Source organism: Pezoporus wallicus, unplaced genomic scaffold (genome assembly GCF_028554395.1).
Source record: "Pezoporus wallicus isolate ANWC-B61680 ecotype Strahan unplaced genomic scaffold, APGP_CSIRO_Pwel_v1 contig_6566, whole genome shotgun sequence".
In the NCBI taxonomy this organism is placed as follows: domain Eukaryota; kingdom Metazoa; phylum Chordata; class Aves; order Psittaciformes; family Psittacidae; genus Pezoporus; species Pezoporus wallicus.
This window is the reverse complement of record NW_026638763.1, coordinates 2,912,903-2,924,742: the sequence shown is the minus strand read 5'-3', so window position 1 is coordinate 2,924,742 and position 11,840 is coordinate 2,912,903. Positions and strand designations below refer to the sequence as shown.

Genomic DNA, 11,840 nt, shown 5'->3' with positions numbered 1-11,840 from the left:
AAAAAAAGGGAAAAAGGAAAAGACAGACATCTCCAGGTCACTCTACTTAATCTGAATGAAAAGTGTTTTCTTTGGGGACTGGGAAGAGGAGTAATTTGGGAACTATCACCTCCATCAGCACTTAAAGTTTTAGGAGAAGGAGACCTGGTAGCTGGTGTCAGAACAGCTCCCAGTGTGGCACCTTGTGCACCAGGCAAGACCCAGACCCAGCCAGGGTGGCCCATGAAGAGATTTTGTGGGGTTTCCTTACAAAACCTCCTCCAAAATGCTGTAACAGCAGGCCCACAGCACTACTACGAAAGGATCCTAGATACTGTGTCTGTTTACAGCTTTATGGACAACTAGAAAAAGCAGTCAGAGTTGCCAACCACCCCAAAGGACCAGCCCTGGGGCCATCACTCCCCGGGCCACGGCAAGAGGAGTCCAACTACCTCTTCTCCAGTGACACTCTCCTATCACTCAGGGAAATCATTACCTACATACCCTAACCCTAAATGTAGCTCCTCTCTTTTCCTTAAGCACTCCTGAAACCGCCTTAATCCCCATCTGAGTGTCAAGATTGTTCTATTGCATTCCAATTTCATCTGAAGTTACTATGAATGGGATAACCATAATTCAAGTTCCAGCAGGTGCAGCCGTTCAAACAGCAGCTTTCCTGAAACTTCCCAAAAATCACCTCCCATTTAAACCCTCACCGTGCTGGTAGGAAGGGCTAAATGAATCTCTGAATTATACCTGCCCAAAGACAGGTAGTTTACAGGGGCTTACAGCTGCCACATGCACATTGGGTAACACTCGATAGAAGTTGCTATTTAACCTCATCCTGAAAAGGCAGCCAAAATAAGTGAGATACACATTGAAGCAAGTTATTTATAGAGTGTTTCTCTCAGGGGACTGCTAGACACCCTGCTGCTCCTCAACATATTGCCTACACACACACACAAACAGATCTCAGTTGCTGGGAAAGCAAACAAACAAAACTCAAAACATCTCACCATATATGCTGTCAGCCTCCTTTTTACGCTGCTCCGTCACACTGCATTGACATGAAGTCACAGAACCAGCCTAATCCGAGACTGGACAGCCCTAAAGGAAAGGCAGAAATTTCCGTTGTATTTTCCTTGCTGAAATCACAAGTTTTACAAATTTCTAAACTATTTGGGGCCCAAACCTTCAGGACAAGCAAAATGGGATGACTCCTCACCACTGCAGAAGTATACAGGTTGTTAAGCCACCCATTTGTAAAAGCTCACGTTCAGGGGTAATGTTTTCAAACTGAAACAAGGGAAGTTCAGGTTGGATATAAGGCAGAAGCTGTTCCCTGTGAGGGTGCTGAGGTGCTGGCACAGGGTGCCCAGAGAAGCTGTGGCTGCCCCATCCCTGGCAGTGTTCAAGGCCAGGTTGGACACAGGGGCTTGGAGCACCCTGCTCTAGTGGAAGGTGTCCCTGCCCATGGCAGGGGGCTGGAACTGGGTGACGAGACATCGCTCTGAATGATAACTGAAGGAATGAAGGTAACATCACCTACACTCTACTCTCCAAAATTAAACCAGAAATCATTTTGACAGACAAAACAGATGAAAACAAAGAGAATACTCCTTTCCCAATAAACCGAGTCTCAAAGTATTTCACAGAGCTGCACAACGAATAGATTTTTGACACTATTCAAAGGTTTTAGCGATTTTACAAGATCCCAAGTTTAGACAGAGGCAAATATCTGAAAAAAAAAAAAACTTCATGTTCTTACAAGACAAAACCATTTTGGTGTGATTTTAATTAATTCAGTCATTTACAAACTCCTTATACAGGAGCTTATTTGAGCCAGGGACAGCTCCAACACAAACTAATTTCTTTTGTTACTTACTTTGAAAATGTAAAATCAAGGCATTTTTGAACTTTAATGACATGGTGTGGGGATTTTTTAGTTGAGAAACACACCAAACCTTCTCTGGCAGTCAGCTTGAATTTCATCAGTAAATCCCATCCAGGAGATACCCAACCTGAAAGTACAGTTTGGAAATGCTTCATCTACAGGAGAGCAGGGAAACCTCCTGCTTTGCCTCCAACCTATTTAAAGGTTGAACTTATTTCTAGTATGGAGACAGTAGGTTGAAACATGAGCATTGTCACAGGGGAAGTTCCTCAAAAAAGGCTGCTTTTCTGTTCACCAAAGGAAAGAAATACAAGTCCCACCACTCAGTCCCATACAGCACATGATGCCCCATTGAGCAAGCTCCTCCTTTACCCACAGAGAGCAGCTGGGGAAGGCTGCCCTGCATCTGCTCAGGCTCCAAATAGAAAAAGTAATTCTCAGTCCCTGCCATCTGACACCTCTTGCCATCATTCCATGTGCTTTGTATTTTAAATAGAACACTGTTAATATACATACTTTCCACTACTCAGCACAATTGAGTTTATCTCCTCAGGAGCAGGGCTAAATCCCCAGAGAAAGGTCAAGCTGCAGAACTCCAGTTCTTGGTATGCAGCCCTAGACCAGCCCCATGAACAGGCACTCTACAAAACCTAGGCAGAAAGGTCAGAACAATTGAGGAAAGGTGGTCACCAAGCCCAAGAATGCAACTCTGCTCTTGACACAGGCTGTATTCATTGAGAGCAAGCTACCACCACACATTTGAGCAAAGACATCCCCACAGCTGTTTCTGCCAGGTCAGGGATAGCCAAGAAGCCCCTCCAAGAGGGGGATCCATATGCACTGAGCAAGATGAATTTCAGAGGGCAGGGAACTGCAAAGAGGAACAGTGACCCTCTGTCTAGCATCACTTGAGGGTCTGGATCCTCAGCTAGGAAAAGGCAGAAGCTGTTTTGCACTACTCACAGTGCTTTGCTCTGGAAATATCCCAGACCCAAATGGGCTTGCACAGCCATCCACAGTATCAACACCCGCCAAAGAGACCATCAGACACAGTCACCTGTCCACATTGTCCCACTTACATTACAGGTGCTTCCCTCTTACATGCAGGAGTTGCGTGTCAAAATCACGGACACTGGGCTCTTAAAATGAAGAGCTGTTTCTGCACTGCATCGATGTTCTCCCTAGTCTTGAACCAGACTTTATTTTAGAAGAATGGTCTCCAGCCAGTGGGTGGTGCAGTTCTGTGCAGAAAGAGAGACCAGATGGATAGGAAGGCGAATTTATCCATGGCAACAAAACACAGCTGTCAGGTGTGCCTGATGGTGCAGGAGTTATTTACTGGTCTTACAGCACCTGAGTGTTGTACACAGCACACTCCACCTACTGCCCCAAGCTCATTTGGGCAAAGGCTGTTCAGACATGTCTCCTCACAACCCTCTCTCCTGCCTAACTACAAAATAAGAAACCAAGGAAGCACAACAGATGCATCACTTTTCCCTAGAGCAAGAAGGAACACTTGACCCAAACAGTGCAGGACCAGCGTATATACTCACTGCCACCTCACAGCAGCTGACCAAGGCCCTGAAAATTTGCCACCTATTTGGAGACATCTCCAATACTTTTACACAACAGCAGCATACGTGATTATTCCCTATTTCTGAGGTGTCTGACATCACTATATAAGGTAACCTGGGTCCTTCACACAGATCTGCTTAGTCTCATGCCCTCGTGCTGTGACAGCAAAACCAAGAAGAGAAAGTCTGGCAAAAAGACATACTCTTTCTGGTAGGCAAACTTGGCTGTTCACACCACTAAGCCCTCTAAGCCTTCATATCCATCTTCTCTCCATTTTTATTGAGGTATTAAAAAGCCACAGCATGTACAAGATTGCTGTCTGAACAAACTCCACAAGGGTAACCCTCACAGTGATGTGAAGTTGCTTCCATACCAAAATACATTCCTTTCCCATAGCTCCCCTCTTACAGGTATTTCATATCATTATTACAAGAACAATTGCTCCACTTCAGCAGATTTTCAACCAAATCTCAGGCTTTAAACACAACACATTCAAACAGTCTTCTTCCAAGTACTATCTTCTACAGCTTTAAGTCTACTCCATTCTTATGCTGGGGAGGCTAACTTCTACAGGGGTACAAGGAAGTGCTCAAATGTGTAATGAAGAAGAAATGCTTCCTTAGCAACCTATTATTCCTCCTTTATTTTATAATGAAAAACGCAACACTTTCATTTACCAAGGCACTTACATTTACTTCAAAATGAAATCTGAAATACTGCTGAAAATATAAAATCTTGCTCTCACATCTACCTTCTAGATTAATTGGCACAGTACATATCAGACCATGCTTTATTAAAGCATTAACCTGCACTTTCCATTACCAAAATCTATGGTTTGGGAGAATGGTATAGATTGGTCCATAAACATTTCATTTCTCCACCAATGTAGCAATAACAGGCAGCAGTACTCCTAAATCAAACTGTTTGTTGTAAAAGAAAGGCTATAGCAAATCCTCTGGAAAGGCCTTGCACTAAGAAGTGAATGAGGGAGGTGAATAAAAGCAATGAAAATGCATGTGCATGAAAAAGATTTCAAGAGGGATTATTTATGCTGGTTAAAAGGAACAATTATGATGATTATTATTTGCCATTATACTTTTAAACAGACAAATTTATTTTTACTGTGTCTCCACAGTTTACATGCGTTGTGTACTTCCTTCATGGCGTACAGTTTTCTGCTGGGTGAAAAGCATTCAGGCACAGAGAAATGTCAGGGGCTGAACTGCAGCCAGTGGCATGGCTCTGAGGGAATTCAGCTCCTGCCCAACCTCACAACCATCTGCTGAAGCTCACTTGGCCTCTTCATGGTCTCATGAGTAAAACTGGGCAATGAGGAGCATGTTAACAGAGGAACCAGGACAGGTGGACAGCACAAAATCTTGAGAAAGCCAAGGAAAAAAGCAGCACCTCAAACTGGCTCCTCAGTTATGTTCTCTACAGCCATCTGGAACATTTCTCCCTGGGGGCACTGTTCTCTGTGCTGACCTTTTCCTTCCTTGCCTCTCTGTTGTATGCCGGGGACAGACTGCTGTGCCTCTGGTCTACATCAGAGCACATAGGTCTGAACAACTTCCAACCACTTTTAAGCATAGTTAGCAGGACAGTGCTATGTAGTACAGGTCACATCCACTTTTCGCAAAGGCAGATCCTTAAGAGAAGCAGAAGCAAGGAGGAGTGCTTCTACCTCAACACATCTGGCCACACTTGAGGTTATTTTTCTCAGCTACAAGGACTAGGAGGTCACAAGTGACAGGCACCACATGAAATAAAAAGAGTAAACCTCTCTCTCTCTCTCTGTCATGGTTGCCATTAAACTTGTGAAACAGGCTTAGAAGTGGACAGGTGAAGAAACAAAGCACCCATCATTCGTTATACCTGAGGAAAACCAAGTCTTGTGTATTTAAGCCAATCACTTGAAACTTTATGTAGACTTGCAGTTGGGAGCCACAGAATGCTTCCACTACATGGAAGGAGCCTTGTGATAAGGCCAATTAAAAAAAGAAGTTAATTTTCAGAATAAAAGCCCCTCCTGAACTGGCACCGTTGCTCGAGTTTAAAAAGCACTACAACACAGCCACATTTAACTTTTCACAGCAGAATATAAGGAAAAAAATACTGAAGTCAGGTGTAGCTTATAGGAAGGTCAGTATAGCACAGGGTTCACAACCTCAAAAGTTAAAGCTTATTATCACAAAAACCTCATTAGATGTCTCCTTTGTTCAATATTCTCTTCATATGCTCCAAAACAACATAACAGTGATCATCTCTGCCCACACCTACAGTGAGGACGGTGGTATTTAGTTTCATAGACTTAACCAGGTTGGAAAAGCCCTTTAAGAACATCAGGTCCAACTGTTCCCCAGCATTTCCAAGGCCACCACTAACCCATGTCACTGAGGGCCTTGTCTACACAGTGTATGAACACTTGCAGGGACAGTCACTCCAGCACTGCCTTGAGCAGCCTGTTTCAATGTCTGAGCACCCTTCGGGGAAGGAATTGTTCCTATTCTCTATCTAAACCTCCCCTAGTGCAGCTTGAGACCATTTCCTCTTGTCCCATCCCTTTTTCCTTGGAAAAGAGACTGACCCCCACCTCACTTCATCCTCCTTTTAGGTAGCTGGAGAGAGAGCGCTTCCTACAATCTAGCTAAGTAGCTAGTGGTAACAACATGACCCTCAGCTACCCTGCAGTAAATTTATGTCTGGAGATACCATACAGTATTAAATGCTTAGAGAGACGCTACAGAGCACCTGTGGGTCAGTTCTAAAGTTTAATTTACAAGAAATGATGACAGAATAAGGCTTTAAAATAGCTACTAAAACTGAAACTGCTGTCCACCCCATCATTAAAGTGCAGAATAGTATAGAGATCTGCTTCCTAAAGTAAGCAGGCAAATTTTCTAGACTTTTTGCCAGAGTTCCTGGTACTTAAGGCGCATAGAAGGTCTCTTCGCTCTGACGGGAAAGCTTCTATTCACACGCTCTTAGTCCCCATTAAGTAAACTTTTCCAGGGCTCAAACAAACACATGCTCCACAGAATCCCAAAAGCCCCAGCAAAAAGGAGAGAAAGCTACACCTCATTCCAGGTAAAAGGGATTAATTGCTTCCTATGCTCTTGTTACAGAAGATGTGCATATCCTAAACTGGGTATCATTCAAGGAAAAACATAAGCATTGAGTATTTTAATGCGCCAGAATCACCTGGTACCCCAGGGGAAAGTGAGGATGGGAATTTTATGCACACTCCTGTTATAAAAATTTAGCCTTGGCCATGATCTGATTTAATTATTTTATTACAATAGATTAATATCAAGAGGCAATAAGCAAGCAGCACTGGGTGTGCGGGGAGTCTCCGCTCCGCCAACAACGCACACCAGGGTTTTTGGGGTACAGTCTCTTATACTTCTCAGTCCAGGGTTTCAGTTACTGGTTTTGAGTTTCAGCCAATCCTGTTGTCTTCTTTGCCCGAAACTCGATGTGGGTCCTTTTCATTTGTTTCTGTCCCGTTGCTGTGGTCTTCTCTCCAGGTAAAGAAACATACTGAAACTTCTCGGTAATACATTAACAGAAAGATGTCTATCACAAGCTTAACCACAATCTTAGACCCGTATATTTAACAGGATGCATCTCCTTGGTTACCTAACCCCCTTAAAGCATTCAAGCAGCTAAACGAAGCTGAAAGCGTTCCTTATTGTTTTAACAGTCTAAATGATTAAAGAGGGGACTAGCTTATTCCCTTGTTTCTTCTTCTTTCCCATCATTACTTTGACACCAACATTTATTATAATCAAGGTCCTTTTTATACATTCCACACATGGTACACTGGTCATAGGTACACTGGTAACAATGATTTCTAAGTTCTTGACACGAATAATTCTCATATTCTTTACACTCCTTAGGCTATTACACAACTCACCTCTACCAATTCAGAGGCACAAAAACCAAACAAGTTTTCTCTTTATCTTTCTCAATATCAGCTCTCCTAACTGTTTGGTCAGGAAAGCATTTTCTTTGGCTCTTTGTGAGACTGAAACAGATCCATTTTTTACTCCATGCTATACTGAATATTACCGTTTTTCAAGTTGTTTTCCTCCATGCAAATGACAGTGCTTATTAACTGCCTCATTAGTTTAAAAAGTGGTTTCAATTCAGAGTTTCTCATCTGTAACATTCCTGTATATCTAAAAAGCTAAGGTTATTTTCAGAAGACAACAAACTAAACACCTCTGCTTTTCTTCAACATACGAAGTTTCCTCTGGTCTGTTCCTTAGTCACCCAGAAAAGCATCTGATCTTCTAATCTGAATCTCCCACACATCCCTGATAGAATAAAACCCAGCGATTAGTTGAATACATATAAGCTACACTACACATAGCAAAAACATGCTTTCAGAAGAGCAGGAGTTATCTACCTTCTCAGCAAGTTTGCTAAGGTTGTGAAACAAGTCCCACAAAGTAGGCATGCCACTACCTACACAAGCTCAGAGTACATCCCTACAATCACAAGGCAGCCTTGCTAATCCCTACATTAGTAATGCAACCATTCAGCATAATTTTCTACATCCTCTGAGCTCAACACCTACACCTGTGCAAGAGTGGTACTCATCTAATCTAGGCTGTTGAAAGCAGCAAAGCACCTGTTAAAGAAATCCTTTCCTCAGGGCAGGTTAAACCCATTGCATTAATTCACCCAGTTCAATAATTGCTTCCTTCACACCATTTCTGCCACGCAGACCAGTTCTCTCTCAGTCCCTTGCTAAACTGTGGATAAGAAAACTTTTCTATTTGCCTGGACAAACAGGTGCAGCCATGGCTGCTCAACAACTCCTGGTCTCTGTGTGTAACACAACTAGCACAAAGGATGGGAATGAAGCTGAGACCTCTCAAGCTCCTTTCACAACACCAACTCTGAACTGGTGAGAATGGCTTTAGTTAATGGCTGAATTTCAGACGAAGACATGTGGAGGAAATGATGAGCAGTCCATTACAGCTAACTACCACAGTAGTAGATACAGCATCTCACTAGAGCTATTATATCCAAACCCCCAGTGATTCTTGACTGAAAGGATACATATGTGCTCTAAACATAAAAGACTCTTAAAAGAGCAGTAAAGATACAAAATTTAGGATTAGGAAACCATAGCATCAAAGTTACTTATCACTTACAAAGAAAAAGCACTCCATGAAGGCTAATCTCAGCGTTAGCATTTCAGCTCTATTAAACCAGCCAAATGGAGCAGTTTTTTGGAATTGAGGCCAGGATGGAGGAAGGTGAGGTGGTTACCAGGGGTCTGTGCCCTAAGGAGACCCACTTGAAGGAACAAGCCATCAGCTGCAGCCTATCTCTCTTGGCCACCTCATGTCACACCCACATGACTGACATTGCGTGACCCCATGCAAAGGCACCCTAAGGAGAGTCACGTATCAACGGAGAAGTAAGCTGAGAGTTCTGCATCTTATTGCAGCTTGCCCTGTGCTATAATGCCAACATAAAAAAGTTGGATGAAGAGCACACAGGTCCCCTTCTTCTCGAAAGAAGACAGCAAATAAGCTTTAAATAACCTCCTCAGAAACCAGACCTCTAGGCTATTCATATCAGACATGAACAGTTGGACACACTCTTCGCAACACAGACTGGAAGTCTAAAAAGGGGATAAAGTGCTTTGTGAGAGGAGTCAGTGCTGACTCTTGCTGTGTTTTCAAAACTTCTAGTCAGATCCTACAGCTTGGCTTTACAGGCAGCATCATCATCACATGTAGCACACAGGAATAAACATAACCATGGCTCTTTTAACAGGAGTCTCTATTACCCAAATACACAGAGAGCCATCTGGCAGAAATCACCTGCAGGGCTTGTATATGATGTTTATCAACTGTCAGAGGATCTCTTTTAAATGACTGATCAGCCAAGAAGAACATACCTATAAGCAGTTCTTCCGTTACAGATTTGTACCTTGGATATCAAAAATTATTAGAAGTCAAGTACATTCCAGTGGCACGAGAAAAGCTCTGAATAAAAACAGGACATTTGCATCCAAGGGTAGTTTTCCACATTAAGCAGTCTGTTACCAAACCCAAATCCAACACACCTAACCCTGGAGGAGAACACTCTTCCACAGGAACAGATGCTGCTGCAGATGTGATAGGACTAATGATGTCCCAGCTCAAGAACACACCTGGAGAGTAGTAGGTGACTTATCTGACAGAAAAAACATGCAATGAGATTTGTGTGCTCAATTCCTTTAACATTTCTTTGAGTTGCTGTAGGAATGATACAGCAAAGAGTATCTCTCCTAAAAAAAAGACAATTCATCCTTTATGGCTGTTCTGATCTGAATATACTTGTACAGTCTTCATGTCTGGAAAACAGGTACTCCTCAGAGGAACAACAGAAACACTGATTTTGATCAAAACCAAAGCAAATTTCATTTCAACCTGCCTTACTCACAGAGCTTTACTTGAACACCTTTACTCCAGGTAACCTACAACTCCCTTATTTGCTAACTTTGTGTCTTACAAGACATGCATTTTTTTTCAGCAAGATAATGCTTTAAGTTACTTTCACTGTATTAAACACATTGGACATTCTTCCCAACAAAGCAGGCACTGAAGAGGATACGTCCTTTCCAGCTGTAGCAATTAGCTATTTACACTGAAAATCATGAAAAAGAACGTATCTTACTCAAAAGAGACTGTTCAACAAAACTAATTTGTAACAAAGCCCAAATGTCACAGAGTCCTCAGGTCAGGGCAGTATTCTGTACACGAGGAGCCCACTGACTGGTGCCTTCACATGAGGCTCTCAATACTTCTAATATGAGAGGGGTGGATATTGCTAGTTCTGGGTGTGACTGGGGGAATGCAGTGTTTCCCAGTGTAACACAGAGATCTCCAGCAGTTTGGAGTCTCAAAGGAAAAAGCTTACCACTAACCACACAATATGACAGCAGCAGAGCTACTAATTCAGGAGAATTTGCACCCAATAACATGGCAAACTGTTCCTCTCCCCTGATCCATCTATACTACAGGTCAGGAAGAATGGACAGGCCATTTACTAGTGTGGAGATAACCACAACAAAGAGAAGGCAGCACCATGAAAAAGGGGAAAATCAGCATTACAAGCTCACCCACATGAGCAATGGAGGTGCCAGGACCAGCCTGCACTAGGAAGGGGTCCACCACTGTCAGTTAACACTGGCTATGCTGTGTCTCTGGAAAGTACCATTAGGCTGCTGCACTGGAAACAGCATCTGGGAGAAGGCCAAGAATGCATTTTAACTCTCTGCCTTGCTACAGTATCTATCTCTTCTCCGTTTTCTGCAAGCACATGCAAAAAAAAAACCCAAAACAACCTCAACATTATTCTTAATGACCAATTTTTAACAACCAACCTTCTCCCACCAAAAATGGTATAAAAAAAATGTCAATCTGTTTGTCATTGTCCATTTGAGGTACTTTCTGACCCTAGGAACTGACACTTGCAACCTGGACAGTTTGCTTTTCTGTGGCTTAGGGCAGGATCTACCATCGCTCAGTTCCTTCATCACTTTACCCTGTGCATGGGTGATGAGACAGGTCCTGACAGATCTTTTTTTGCTGTAACAAAGCTGACTGTACAAGGCAGTGAACTGGGTGACCTGGCACCCCCGGGAATGTGAACCTCCCTGCCAGCCTCCTGCCTGCTAACAGCCCGAAGGCCAAGGTGATGGGCTCACCTGGTAGCCTATGTCAGCCGAAGGAGGACACTCCCTAGGAGGCTCTATCTGACAGACAATGCCCAAATCTTACCTCTTGGCACCCAGATTCAGTAATTCCCACCAGACTCTATTTCACTTCTTTCCTCTCAACTGCCCCTGCATGGTTTCCTCCTGCCTAAGTCTGAAAATACGAGATCAGACCCAAATGAAAACATAGCACAAGTTTTCAGCCTGCAACTGGTTTAGTAACATGGGTGCTTCTGGCTGTAAGTAGACAGACAGACAGCTCTCTGCATTGCCACTACATCACACTGAATACACGTACACCCTTCAAGAGGCTGGAGTCCTTCCAGGCAGGGCCATCGATAGGAATAGCTTTTCCTGTAGTGCCATCTTCTGGATTAGGGTGTAGGAACAATCTAGCTGAAATGGATTTATCAAAAGATATTTATCTGTTAAAAACTGTTACAACAGCTTTAGACTATGGATCAATATGTCGAAACAGCCAAACCACGGGAATTCTCTCAACAGATTATCTACAGTTTACCTCTCAATCAATTATTAGCTTTTAAATGACAAGATTTTGACCATTGTTTTCTGGCTCAATCTGCTTTGTGTTTTGAGCCACTGCAATCTTGCTTTTTAGATTTTGTTCTATTTCTCAGGAAACACAAAGGCTGATTGCTTACAAATTTT

The 11,840-nt window shown here is 43.0% G+C and overlaps 1 long non-coding RNA gene across 1 annotated transcript in view; it reads right to left on the bottom strand.

Moving 5' to 3' along the window:
* The window catches only part of LOC130600727 (uncharacterized), a 41,967-nt gene extending 33,927 nt beyond the window's left edge, over positions 1 to 8,040 (bottom strand). Inside the window, exons 1-2 of the long non-coding RNA XR_008972520.1 lie at positions 7,860 to 8,040; positions 7,694 to 7,767 (exon numbers count right to left, since the gene is read on the bottom strand). This is a non-coding gene — a long non-coding RNA (uncharacterized LOC130600727). The remainder of the gene's footprint in view (positions 1 to 7,693; positions 7,768 to 7,859) is intronic.
* Positions 8,041 to 11,840: the final 3,800 nt, after the last annotated feature.